Genomic DNA, 14,948 nt, shown 5'->3' on the forward strand with positions numbered 1-14,948 from the left:
TGCCTAAATCACGGTTAGTACAGACCTAGCTTTAGTTATATTTGATCTGGACGTACCTCTAACTTTGTGACAAAAGCCAGGCGCATCAATGTCCCCATCTCCGTTGGTATCTGCTGGTGTGTAGGACGCATCCGGGCACGACTCTTCGTTCTGCTCTGGATACACCAGAACATGGTCTCCCAAGTCAAGATGCTGAGTTGCGCGTTTCAACCCAGGGCTCCAGATACTTTCACCGTGCGGATCCACGTCTTCGTACTTTCTATCCGATTCTTCATTCTTTCCGTCTACCTGTGACTTCTCTTTAGCTCTCATGTCAAGAGTTTGCCCGTAAAGTGACAACCAGTCTTCAAGCCCTGAAATATGCGTTGTGGCACTGTCAATAATTATTCATTGCTCCTGGTATTACATCATGTCACGAAGGAATAATTCCAAATAAGGTGGTGTAAATAGCTTCGTCAGACGAAGCAGTTTGAGACTAATCAAGTCCACGTGACTGAATACAAACGTTTCGAAACGCCCCCTGTATGTGTAGGTATATTTTATATCTACCTACATTTGTACAGCCTACGTATAGATTGCTTTGGTCCATGGTAAAAGTAGTTTGTTGCATTAGACCAAGCCTAAAATTGCCAAGAGCTTTTCATACAAGTATCATTCAATACAGCAATTTGCGGGATCGATTATGTCTTAAAGGCATTTTAGTTAGTATACGCTTGCATTGTTGTTATGTTTCTTATACATCTACACTACCAAAAATGCTTTTTCTTATTTTTCCTGTTTTCTTGATTTTTCTTATTGAGAGAAAGATCTTCTTCAATAAAGAATTTCAAGAAAATCAAGAAACCTTACGCAAAACCTTTGAATGTTAAATCTTACATTAAGAGTTTTATTCTTGTTTTTCTTAGGTGAAGATAGGATTTCTAGTATGATTTTTTATCAGCAAGAATATTCTAGAAATTCTAGTCAATCTTTCTTCCTTATTCTTCACACAATATTTGCTTCTTGTTTGGTCAAATGGAGTATTTTACAGAATCTAACTCTCAAGATTTTTATTCTTGCCATACATGAATTTTTCTTTAGACTTTCATTTCACTAGGAAAACATTCTTGACATTTCTTGTTTTCTTTATTTAGGAAGTCTGAGAAATATGATTCTTGCAATTCTTAGTAATATCTAAGAAGATCTAAGGATTTTCTTCACCAAATACAGTTATTTTCTTGACCAAATACAGTTAAGAAAAATGAGAAAATCAAGAAACTGTAAAACAAGTAATTCCCAAGTGTTTTTCTGTTCGAATTCCTTTTCCACAAAGTTAAAGAAAGATGATTCCTGCTTTTCTGTGTTATCTAAAGATGGAAAGTAAAATGAAAGTTCGAATTTGCATGATTTCCTTTATTTTCTTAAAATTGTAAAGTTCAAGAAAATAATCATTTTTTTTTATTGTAAGAAGAAAGTAAATTATGCTAATTTAATACTCCCATCATCCTTTGCTGTAAAGACAGTTTGAATGTGGATCGTTGAGTTTGGGCTCCGGCTGCATTTGCCTGATGTGCGCTTTAGATCTTACAATAATAGGGAAAGATGTGGCTAGTTTCGTGAGGACACTTTTTGGTATCATGTGGGACTCACTACACAACGTAGATGACTTGTTTTAAGTTCCAAAATGCTTCCTCAGGCCAACGCCATCAACAGATATGCTCCAGGTATGTTATAGCCTGTCTTGATATGAAAATAACTTATTTCCCAAGTAGATACTCTTAGTTTTGTGTTTGTGGTTGCATGATACAGCCAACCAGTAATTGCAGAACATGTACGTTTAGTGCAGTAATACCTAAAAGGTACTAAAAAAGTTAAAGTATATCATTTTCAAGCAAATGCACAAGCCCCCCCTCCCCCATGCATGTATACGGGGGAGGGGGGCGATATAAGAAATGACAGTCACTTAAAGTCTTTGTGTATTTTTCTAGGCTTAGAAACCTTTGTTGTGTTTGTGGTTTCATGATACAGCCAACCAGTAATTGCAGAACATGTACGTTAAGTGCAGTAATACCTTCAAGGTGATAAAAAGTATAAGTTTAACATTTTCAAGCAAATGCACAAGCCCCCATCCCCATGCATGTATATGGGGGAGGGGGGCGATATAGGAAAATGCCAGTCACTAAGTCTTTGTGTATTTTTCTAGGCTTAAAAAACGTTGTTGTGTTTGTGGTTGCATGATACAGCCAACCAGTAATTGCAGAACATTTACGTTAAGTGCAGTAATACCTACAAGGTACTAAAAAGTATAAGTATAACATTTTCAAGCAAATGCACATTAGCCCCCATCCCCATGCATGTATAAGGGGGAGGGGGGCGATGTAGGAAAATGACAGTCATCGTCATCTGTTTTTGTGTGTTTTTCTAGACTTGGAAACCTGTTAGACCAAAGAAGATGCCCCCGTTTCAAGTTTGGAAAATCTTTCAACAATTACAAGTCATTGATTATAAGAAGGACAGATACAACACTGCAGAACTGACAGTTTTAGAAGGACAATTAGTTATTTGTATGAGCACAGAGAAAATGTGCTTTTATCACAGCATCAAATGTGAAACATTTATCGAAACAATTGTATTGCAAACTGGTTAATCTTTGCAATCCTTGGTTAAGAATGGGCTTTAGAAAGAAAAATCCAAAACTGTGTATTAAACAATTAGATCAATAATAATAAATATGATTGGAACATGTTTACATTATATTATCATTGATTTATTAAATGGTATTCTTGATTCAAGACCCCCATCTTAGTTCAAGAAACTGTTTCTAGGTTTAAGGAATTTATTCTTGAGGACAGAAAGGTATTCCTACAACAAGAACCTCACTCTTAGTGCAAGAAACTCATTCTAGGTGTAAGAAATTCATTCTTGAGGACAGAAAGGTATTCCTATTACAAGAACCTCACTCTCAGTGGAAGAAACTGTTTCTAGGTGTAAGAAATTCATTCTTGAGGTCAGAAAGGTATTCCTATTTCAAGAACCTCGCTCTCAGTGGAAGAAACTCATTCTAGATGTAAGAAATTCATTCTTGAGGATGAAAAGGTATTCCTATTTCAAGAACCTCACTCTTAGTGCAAGAAACTCATTCTAGGTGTAAGAAATTCATTCTTGAGGTCAGAAAGGTATTCCTATTTTAAGAACCTCGCTCTCAGTGGAAGAAACTCATTCTAGATGTAAGAAATTCATTCTTGAGGACAGAAAGGTATTCCTATTTCAAGAACCTCACTCTTAGTGCAAGAAACTCATTCTAAGTGTAAGAAATTTATTCTTGAGGACAGAAGAAATAAGGAAATGTCAGTGAGGACGTAACAAATATAAACTTTTTCTTATAATATTTTTCTCTGAATTTATTATATATTTGATACAAATTCTGTGCCATAGAAGAATCATAACAAAAAGAAAAAATTATTTCGAGGTTTCTAGTCGATATGTGTGAGAAAAAACAACTTGGTCAGAGAAAAATATTCTAAGAAAAAGTTTATATTTGTTACGTCCTCACTGACATTTCCTTATTCGTTCTTATTCTTGCACACAGAATAATTTTCTTTCTGGAAGATAATTTTTCTTCAACAAAGAAAAACAAGAAAAAACAAGAATGTCTTTTTTTGTAGTGTAAGCACAATCATTTTTATTTGACCCAGGTGTTATACAGAAAACTGCAAACATTGCACATACCGATTCCCTGCTTAGTACTCATCAGCACTTCTGAGAAAGAATATGGCGGTTTATTACACTCTACCAACAGTTGACTAGCCCCTAGCCTGCTGTAGTCGCTGTGTTGCTAAAATGCGATATAAATGGGCACCGCCCGATGTGCCAAAAATATTGAACTCGTCTTGGAACGTTTGAGTTTAATTGTTATAAGTTTGTCTTCTTTCTGTGCCGTTGTTCCTTAAAAGTAACATTAGGCCTAATCTATTTCAATCGTTTGATGAAGTTGTGTCGTGTGCATGTTGCATTGTATTGTATTGAATTGTATTGTATTGTATTGTATTGTATTGTATTGTATTACACTATTTTTTCCCACTACTAAAAGAAAAGCTCGCTACAACCTAGCTAAAATTGGATCAAAATAATACTGCCCTGCTCTGTTTCGACAATTAGCGGAAACTTTTTTTTTACAGATTAAACCCTTGCTGCACAGCATTTACAAAATTTTTCCGACCCAACTCAATCATTTCTCATTAAAAAAAAACGTACGTGATTCTCGCAAGTCTCAAACCCCGTACGGAAGGAGACCAATCACTCCCTCCATTCTCAAAGCTCTTCTTGACGCCATACCTTCAGTAATTCCTCATCGCTCCGTACTAGTCACCTTTCGCACCTACAAGCACGGTAACCCTAGTCGCCCCGCAACTATCTCTTTATGTCCACATCAACGATCTGGGTGGATTATTTCTTAGAATGCATGCTTGTTTTAGGAAATTTCTCATGCTTATTTGGTGAGGGCATATTATTTATTAACAAGAAATCTAATCGGAAGAAAAGAAGTGTGCATTTTGAGAAATGCCTTGTCCCTCTTTCATGTTCCACATCGTCCTAAATACATAATTTCATGAGAAAACCATGACTATTCAACGGCATACACTTATGTATTTCTCACTCGTGTTTGTATTGGTTATAAAACGTGTTGTCAGTCAATATTTCACTCCTTCGTGATCTTGCGTGACCTACATACATAATTTCATCAGATACAATATGGCTAATGAACATATTGTATTTTCATATATAATTTCAGTATACTCGTATTTTCATTTGCATAGGGGTCCTATTTTCAGTTTTGAGCGTTATTTTGCCATTTAACGTCATTATGCCCAAGGAGAGCCATTATAAGAATGTCTTTGGTTCTTTTTCTTCAGACGATGATGCTGTTAGACTGTTCACTGGGGACGGCCAGACTGCAGACGTGATTTGAAAATGACGACCATCTACCAAATCTGACAGATCGTTAACACGTATACAGTATCTCGGAAAACATTTTTTTAACAGTGTAATCATAGGCGGTAGGCCATCGAGTTTTTGTTGAAATAGGCATTACTGTGCCGTATATATATATATAAACTCCGATGATCCGCTTAGAAACAAACAAACGGAAAGGTTTCTGTGAATCGTAGACTAAGTGACTGTGTACTCGGCCTACTGAAAGATTCCCGAGAACTTACTTTAACATGCACTGTGTAATCGATCCACTGAAAGATTCCCGACAATCGTACACTAACTGTAACAACCACAACGCCCGATCCGCACTATCTGTGTACTTGATCCACTGAATGATTCCCGAGAATCGTACACTAACTGTAACAACCACAACGCCCGATCCGCCGTCTATTCGAAAGAATCACACGAATGGATGCCGAAGTCTACTGAAGATTGCCGAGAGCCGAACAGTGATTTCCGAACGCTTTAGGTAGTGTAAAAGAACAAGAATAGATAGGTGCAAAATGCAGTTTCAAAAGCCCATATTTTCGGCGAAAAAACGCCATGAAATTAAACACGTTGATACTACTTATAATCTCGGGGTTACTTACTAGCCATGTAGAATTCCTTAGGATACAATACCTAATTCAAAAGGAGATATGCGGCATTTCATAAAGTCCGATTTCCGGTGGACAGCGTTACCAGCAGTACCATTCATTCATTCATTCATTCATTCATTCATTAAACATAAACCAAACTTTATCGGTTCCCTGATCTTCTAGGGTAATTTCTCAAGAGCAACTAACAGTGAATTAATCTTAAAGATTTCAACTTTGCAGTGTAACTATAGCCATTTACTTTCCATTTCTCAATACTAAGTAATAGTAATCAAGGGTTATGGTCCGCCCGATCGTAACATAACCATCGGCCATAAGTCATCGAGTGAGTGAAGTGAACGAGGTTGTTTATGAGATATTCATTGGTCACAAGGTTATATCACAGTAAATACGGAAGAAAAAAGGAGGATTAACGTTATCATATACATCAAGCAAATTCAAACTGACACTAATATCACTAAGAAATTCTGAAAAATTATCTACAAGTGTGCATTATTGTTGGATCATGAATGCAGTTTTCTTCTTCAAAACTCATGCTCATGACGTCATTACTATATAGCCAATAGAAATAAAGGCTTGTTATTAGGCCACACAGTCTGGCTATATGTCAATATAGTGCAAATTTACCACCCTGAGGTATATCCGGTGTCATAAGGCATGGTCCGTTCCAAAAACCACTGAATAAACCACTGAGTGAGCGACGCGAAGGAGCATATTAGGGATCGCCAATTTGGTCTAGAGGTATGGTGCAGTACGGTTCCATATCATCTTCGTCTTGATCCTCTCGGTTTCCACGTGATGGAGAGATTCCACCTGGGGCCAAATTCGTCTGTTCGTCGTGGATTTCCTTCAAATTGACACTGCTGTACGGCTCGATATGCACGGTGTTGTTGATGGCATGGAACAGTAAAGTGCGGTAAGGTTCCAGCTCCGAGTTCTCCTCAGTTTCTTCTGTCGTGCCCGCGTCGTCATCAGCGTTGCGGATGTCGTTCAAATTGACACTGCTGTACGGCTCGATACGCAAGGTATTGTTGATGGCATCAAAAGGTACAGTACGGTAAGGTGTCAGCTCAGTCTCTTCTGCCGTTTCTGTGTCCTTACTAGCTTTGTTGATAGCAGATCCGGAGGATTTGTATAGCCGATTCGAGATCAGTTCAGATGAGTTGATGGTGACTCCGTGTCGTTTGTGGACCGGATTCTGTCTTGCTGAATCCTCCTCAGTTTTGTCTGTCTCTTCCTTGTCCCTACTGTCCCCTGTGACAGATCCAGGGTGTTGGTACATCCGATTACTGATGAGTTGAGAACTGATGATGATGCCGTGCTGTCCGGCGACTGGATTCTGTCTTCTCCTTGAAACACGCCGCTTGTATATCATCACTGCAACTGCTGTCCCACCCAACAGAACTAATCCAGTGACAGTAAGTCCGACAGGTATGTACAGATGGCCCGTACCAGCTTGCTGTCCGTCATCAATGTTCTTCTCCAATACAAGGCAACGGGTACTGACCGTGGCACCAAGTGTTGTTATCCTCGCTCGCTGTGTCAGGGCAGAATTTGTCGTCCCGACTGGGAGCGTAGTGGGTTCTGCCATTAGAAATGCGGATGTCATTGCTATAGGGGATGCATAGTTCGTTGCCATTGGGGATGTGGTTGTTAGCTCTGTGGATGTGCAGAATGAGTTTGCGTAGAGCGATTTGAAGTCGGAGCCGGCCAGTTTAGACGGCGACGTGCACTGAAGAGCGCCAGGCCGGACGATGTCGCTGTTGCCCCGCCGTGTCAGTTGCCAGGTCATGGCGTTGCAGACCAGCCATCGCATTCCACCGTCACAGACCAAGGGGTTGCCTTTGAGACGGAGTATGACTCCTGTGTCAGAGATCGTTTTCCAATCCTCTTCTAACACCGTGCCGATCTGGTTACTCTCGAGATTGACCTGTAATCGCGCCGCTGTTGTGCTGCGGCGGATCAGGGAGAGAGTATCAAAAGGAACCACCTTTAGTTGATTGTCATTAAGAAGTATCTTATAGCAGCTGTTGAGGCCGACGAACGCTTTCGGAGACACGGTTTCGATGAGGTTATGATCCAGAGAAATTGTCTTCAATCTTGGATGACTAAAGAAGGTTGAGTCGCCGATATGCAGGAGGCGGCTACAGCGGATGATTACCGACGTTATGGACGGCACGAGAGAGAACGCACCAACTTCTATAAAAAAAGGAATTCATGTTTTGTTACCGTCAGGGCGGAACCTCTGAAGATTTTTTTTTGCTTTCACTGTGGATTTTTTGTTCCACTTGTTCCAATAGATCTAGAAATAAGATGCATATTTTTGATTGCTGTTACGCTGAAAAATCATTAGATTGAAAATTAGTACAGAGATATTCTTCTCATTTTTATTTTGTCCCTGAATTTTGACACATATGATCTTAATTTTGCCTCATTCTTTCCTTTTTTTCCAAAATTTCTACGTTAAAAGATCAGGATTGTTTTTGTTTTCTCCCATTTTTCTTTGTTTCCCGAAAGCCTGAAACTTTGGCACTTCCATCGGCTTTTGGAATGTCCATGGCCTTGGTAGTAAACTAGAGGATAGAGATTTCACTAGTCATCTAGAAGGGTTTGACTTCTTCTCACTATTGGAAACTTGGCATTAAGATATTTGATACATGTATAAAACCAATCCTTCTGTACGGATGCCAAATCTGGGGGACAGAACAACTACTTGATACGTCAACTATTGAAATCTACACCCGATGGATAAAAGTTTCACATGGAGACAAAAAACACCTCTTATAGCATGTAGACTTGACTACTGGTTTGTCTCAAGCACTCTGGTTGCAGATGTTTTTGAGGCTGACCATTATGCTAGCATATGTAGCGACCATAGTGCTGTGTTTATTAATTTGCACAGCAGAGAAGCACCAAGAGGAAATGGATTCTGGAAACTAAATGTTAACCTTTTAACGGATCCAGGATATAAGCAAGAAATAGAAAAGGTCATTGATGATACAAAAGAAGAACTGAAACATTATACACCTGACATGATATGGGAAATATGTAAAATGAAGATAAAAGAACTATCTATAAGCTGGTCCAAGCATAAAAATAAAGAGAGAAACAAACTAGAAAAGGAACTAGAAAATAGACTAAAAAGATTAGAACAAAAGTTAAATACTGACTTAAATCCCCAAACCCTGACTGAATATGAGAATGTTAAAACACAGTTAGAAAGTATTATTCAGGAAAAGGCAAAAGGACAGCAGATAAGAGCAAAGACAAAATACATTACAGAAGGAGAAAAGCCTACAAAGTACTTCCTAAATTTAGAAAACAAAAAACAAAGTCAAAACTGTATAACCTCATTAGAAAATGGGAAAATACACGACCAGGTAGAAATACTAAAGGAATGTAGAAGTTTTTATCAAACGCTATACTCCTCCAAAAATGTACCTGATGATAAAATTGAGAACTATCTCACTTCAGTCAATATTCAGAAAACACTATCTGATGAAGAAAAAGAAAGGTGTGACAAACCAATTACATTGCAGGATTGTGAAGAAGCTGTATTAGGTATGAAACTAGGTAAAACCCCTGGATGTGATGGATTACCACCTGAATTTTATAATCTCTTTTGGCCTTCAATAGGAAGTTTAGTGCACTCTGTTATCTGCTGGGCACTCAATGAAGGCAAGTTGCCACAGTCTTTCAGAAAAGCCATGCTAAGACTAATATTTAAAAATGGAGACCCAGAAACACTTACCAATTGGAGACCGATAAGCCTTTTAAATACTGATTATAAAATCCTAGCCTTTATCTTGGCTAATAGGATTAAACCCCATCTAGAAAACCTAATTAACAAGGATCAATGTGCCTACATTAAAGGGAGATTTATAGGACAAAACGTTAGATTAATACAAGATATAATTGATTTCTGTGACACTAAAAATCTACAAGGAATGGTGTTATTTTTAGATTTCGAAAAAGCTTTCGATTGTGTGGAACATAACTTTATGTTTAAGGTCTTAGAGAAGTTCAATTTTGGCCCCAACTTTATACAATGGGTCAAAATTATCTACACTGACTGCCTAGCTTCAGTTATTAACAACGGGTGGAAAACAGCTAGCTTTCAAATTCAGAGAGGTATAAGACAAGGATGCCCCTTAAGTGCCTTGCTTTTTTTATTTGTGGCAGAAATCTTATTTTATAGTATGCAAACCAATAGTAACATTAAGGGTATAAAAGTGAATGAAGAAGAGATAAAACTCTGCCAAGTAGCTGACGACACTACAGTATTCTTATCAACAGAGGAATCACTACATGAAGCACTTAGATGTCTTAGGTCATTCTCAAGTGTTGCTGGACCCATTCTAAATAAAGCCAAGACAAAAGGATTGTGGATAGGCACATGGAAGACAAAAAAGAAGGACATAGGGGGAATTACATGGCCGTTAACACCAATAAAATCACTGGGTGTGTACTTTGGTCATTGTAGTAAGAGTTTAATAAAATTAAACTGGGAAGACAAAGTGAAACAGATAAAGACAATACTTAACACCTGGCGACAAAGAAATCTTACACTTTTTGGAAAAATTACCATTGTAAAATCATTAGCAGCGGCTAAAGTAACATATATCATGAATGTAATGCCAGCACCCTTGTCTATATTGAAAGAATTAAACACTGCTTTTTTTCAACTTTGTGTGGAGTGGAAAAGGGGATAAAATAAAAAGAAAAACATTGGTTGGAAATTATGACCAAGGTGGGCTTCGAATGCTGGATATATACAGTGTAAAGGATGCCCTACTTGCCTCATGGGCCAAACGAATATGTAATGGTAGTGGCTCTTGGAGACATATACCTTCTCACTTTCTCTCAGCAGTAATGGGAAGTGTGAATTTAGTTTTTGAAATGAATTGGATTGAAGAAAAGCACTTGAGTGAGTTACCTATCTTTTACAAACAGATCATTGCTGCTTGGCAAAATGCAAATGCTGTTTGTACAAAGCCACATACAACAGAGAACATTCAAAACCAGGTTATCTGGGGGAATAGACATGTATTATCACAAGGTAAACCCTTGTTTTACCCCCATTGGATTAAATCTGGTTTTATATATATAAAAGACATACTGCATAATGGTAAACTTCTAGCAGATAAGACCTGTTTTCAGAAGTTGAAAGTAAAGCGAAACTGGGCTTGTGAGCTCCTGACTTTAAAACAAGCTATACCTAGACAGTGGAAATGTGGGACTTGTAATGTATCCAGTAAGAAAAGTGAAGCATTGCCCACTTTGTATGTGCTTTCTGCGAAAAAGGTGAAAACTGTAGACACTATTAAAACCTCTGATTTATATCAAAATGTTGTTCAACAAAAATTTATGTCACCATATGTGGAAAAGAAATGGGAAATGTTTTTTGAGTGTAAGTTCAACTGGAAAAACATATGGCAGAACCAGATAAATCCCACATTGGGAACACATATGTTACAAACTAATTATAAAATACTACACGAAATACTACCTTGTGGAAAACTTTTGTATGTTTGGAAAAATATGTCGAGCAAATGTAATATATGTAACTGTGTTGAGGATTACAAGCATCTTTTTTTAACGTGTAAATGTCTCACAACATTCTGGAAAAACTTTTGTAATGTGATATATAAATGTTTTAAGTGTACTATAGAAGTAAGCCTGATAGAAATTGTACTGGGATATAAAACAAACCACCCCTATAACACATCTGAAATATATGTAACAATCAATTTACTTATATGCATTGCAAAGAAAGTCATATTTAGAAACTGGTGTAATAACAGAAACAGTGACAAGTACATACCAATAGACATATTCAGCATTTTTAAATCAGAAGTCAATTTACTTTTCAATCTGGTAAACAACAGAAACAATAGAACATGCAAGCATGTACTGTCCAATTTGTGAACTGTGAACTGTTAAATCTGTATTTTTTGTATGTATTGTATTTTGAGTATTTTGAATAAAGCTTTGAAAAAAAAAAAAAAAAACTATTGAAAACGTACACAACCAATTCTTCAAAAAATGTTCTTGGTGTTTTTAGATATAGTAGTAATGTGGCATGTCGAGCAGAACTAGGTAGATTTCCATTAGATATAGAAATATGTATAGATATAGTTAAATTCTGGCTACGGCTGGTCCAGATTGATAGAACTACACACCCCCTCCAAGCGGACGCACTCCACCTACAGCAAAGTCTTCCGACGAATACCCGCAAACGAACATTGTTACAACGTGTTAAAGATATATTAGATTACAATGGATATTCCTATTTGTTGCACTCCGATAATACACATTGTAAACCTGAACATGTCGAAAAAGTGCTGAGGAGGAGACTTACAGATATATATATACAATCATTTTTTCATACCTTGGTAACCGACAGCGGTAAGTTAAGATTTTTTGCAAAATGTAAAACCATGTACAACATAGATGGATATCTTGATCTTGCAGATTTTGACCTACGCTCAGCCAGTAGTAAAATTAGAGTCAGTGCCCATCCTCTTGAAATAGAAAGAGGTCGGTATAGAAAATTACCTATATACAAAAGAAATTTTAAGTATTGCACTACAAATGCCGTGGAAGACGAAATACACTTTTATTTTAAACTGTTCATTTCATGATATTGCACGAAATGAGTTGTCTACCCGGACCATTAAAATCTATCCGAATTTCTCTAAACTTACAGACAAAGAAAAGACCATTCTCATTTCAACTACCAAAAACCCACATATCATAGAAAAAGTGGGACATTACGTCTTCCATTGCTTACAAAAGAGAAGTCAAACCCTTCAATAGTCACGAGTTATAGACAATTACGTTTGTATAGTCTAGTATATCCTCTTTTATTCTTTTGTACCCTGTTATTTTATGTATGTTGCTTGCAATTAGCCTTCGGGCAGGAATTTGCAATAAACTTATTATTATTACTTCTTCAGGTTGTCGCAAGGTTCTATTAGCATTAATTTTTTTTTAGTTGTTAGTGGAATAAACAAAGACATGGAAAGACCAACTCGTATCACTTATTTTGCATCCTCATAACTTTAAACACAAAGATGCATGTAGCTTATTTCCCACACTTACCTATTGCCTGGATGGTGCTGCCGGTTATGACGAATGTGTTCAGGCTGGGTAACGGCGGAATGTATTGTTTGGTGAGGGTGGTGAGGTTGAACAGACGGTTCAGTATAATTCCAGTCACGGACTGGTCAAACCCGGTAGGAACGTCATTCAGACACGTAAACCCATCGTTTTCTGCACTGCAAACACTGTTAGCGGTAGCCTGTTGGGATACAAAAATTGGCAGCGATGTTTACAAACTGTAATGTGTGATGGTTCGTATTCTTAAGAAGACCGTAGATGTAATTTAGGACCCAGCCTAGCGCTGGAGCTGGGAAGGGGTGTTGGTGGTGGACACTGGTCTTCCTACAGTAATATTTCCAGACCGTCTCCCAGTTGGGCAGTTTACTGTTTATTTTCAGTACGTCAAATAATAAAAATGTAACAATTTTTTTTCAACCTGTCGTGTGGCAAGACTTTGTTTGTCAAACAAAAAAGCAAAGTATATGCAAACAAAACAAATGCAAACTAAGACTTAAGTGAGCTTGTTAAACATTTTACACATTCAATGAGTTTAAACATTTTCAGTTCTTTTGCTGCGTGTTAGGTAAAGAGGCTCTTGACTACTTTTGGCATCCTATAAGTTAAATAAGGTAAACATGTTGTTCTCTGTATATGGATAGCAAATCGTGAGTGTTGAGGTCTTACCAAAATGTTACTTGAAGCGCACCAAGCCTGAATGCCAACGTCTCGCTGTCTAGGACACTCGCAGATCTTTATCTTCACCAGTTTCAATTCGTTCTGCACGAAGCACTGATCAGGGCAGGGCAAAGAAAACTTCAGACCCAACAGAACCAGGATGGCGACACACTGTCTGCTCATTTTCTCCATGGCGGTACGCCCGAAGAGGCCGACAACATCCGCAACCGACAGAAACACTTCTGTTCGGGAGATTGGGAAAGTCTGATTGGTCTGGCAGGTATTAGTTTTTTTTTTTTTTTTTTTTTTGCTGAAGTATGATCTTATATCTAGAACAATGGACATGCCGAATGAAAAAAAAAACCACACCATTCTGTGTTGTATATCGTAATACATATTCTTATTTAGAATACTCAGCATTTATACTGTATTTGAATTCGTAGGTGTCAACCGTATAACGACCTGGGTGGATTACTTTTGCAAAAACAATTGTATTTGTCGAATTCTGATGAGGTGTAGGCAGATCGGTTGGCAGACACAAAACCTAGTCAGTTAGATAAGAAATCTATGACCTAAATGCATAATTTCATCAGAAAAGAACATGGCTATCAGAAGACATATTGTATTTTAACCGATTTTAGTAAGGCGTTCGACTTAGTCGACCACACAGTCGCGATAAAACACTTACTGGAGCAGGGTGTCCGACCAGAAATCATCCCGTGGATTTCTAACTTCCACGAAGGCAGGAGTCAGAGGACTAGGTACAGAGGGGCGTTGTCCCATACAAAACATCTTACCTGTGGTTTGGCGCAGGGCACCAAGCTCGGACCTATTGTGTTTATCGTTCACGTCAATAACCTACCGGACATTGTACGTTCCCCGTCGTGGGCCTTTGTTGACGATCTGAACTTAATGGAATCCAGGCTTGCATCTGAACCATCCAGAATTCAGGAAGATCTCGATAGTCTGTCACGCTGGACCATCGACAAGAAGATGAAACTTAACCCAGGCAAGTGCAAAGCTATGCAGGTCTGTTTCTCCCGCAATCCTCCCCCGCCACCTACTCTTAACATTGACGGCCACCAGTTAGCAGTCGTCAGTGTGGCCAAGTGTCTTGGGGTAACATTCCAGGCCGATTTGAGGTGGAACACTCATGTCACGGAAACAACCAAGAAGGGGAATCAAAGGCTATACTTGCTTTGTCGTCTGCGTCAATTCAACTTGCCCACCGAAGATCTTCTTATTGTGTATACTTGTTTCGTGCGCCCTGTGCTCGAATATGCCGCCCCATTATGGCATCCAGGGTTAACCACAACGCAAAGAAAGAAGATCGAGAGCATACAAAGAAGAGCCACCAGAATCATCCTTGGCAAGGAGTTCACCAGCTACAAGTCAGCTCGGGAGGTTTTACAGCTACAGACACTTGAAGAACGCAGAGTTGCCCTATGTAGAAAGTTTGCAAATAACATCCATACTTCCACCATGTACCGACACTGGCTACCACAAACCAGGGGGGAGATCAGTGGGAGGACAACGAGACAACAAACAAAACTTGACCGATTGCCAGCGCGCACCGAAAGATATAACAAAAGCACATTACCG

The 14,948-nt window shown here is 38.4% G+C and overlaps 1 long non-coding RNA gene across 1 annotated transcript; it reads left to right on the forward strand.

The window, feature by feature from the left end:
* The first annotated feature begins 1,066 nt into the window (after positions 1 to 1,066).
* Positions 1,067 to 2,724, forward strand: LOC136425707 (uncharacterized). The gene is made up of 2 exons (XR_010754111.1): positions 1,067 to 1,703; positions 2,405 to 2,724. It is a non-coding gene; the product is annotated as an uncharacterized lncRNA (long non-coding RNA).
* The last annotated feature ends 12,224 nt before the right edge of the window (positions 2,725 to 14,948 follow it).

This window comes from Branchiostoma lanceolatum, chromosome 19, assembly GCF_035083965.1.
Source record: "Branchiostoma lanceolatum isolate klBraLanc5 chromosome 19, klBraLanc5.hap2, whole genome shotgun sequence".
NCBI lineage: Eukaryota > Metazoa > Chordata > Leptocardii > Amphioxiformes > Branchiostomatidae > Branchiostoma > Branchiostoma lanceolatum.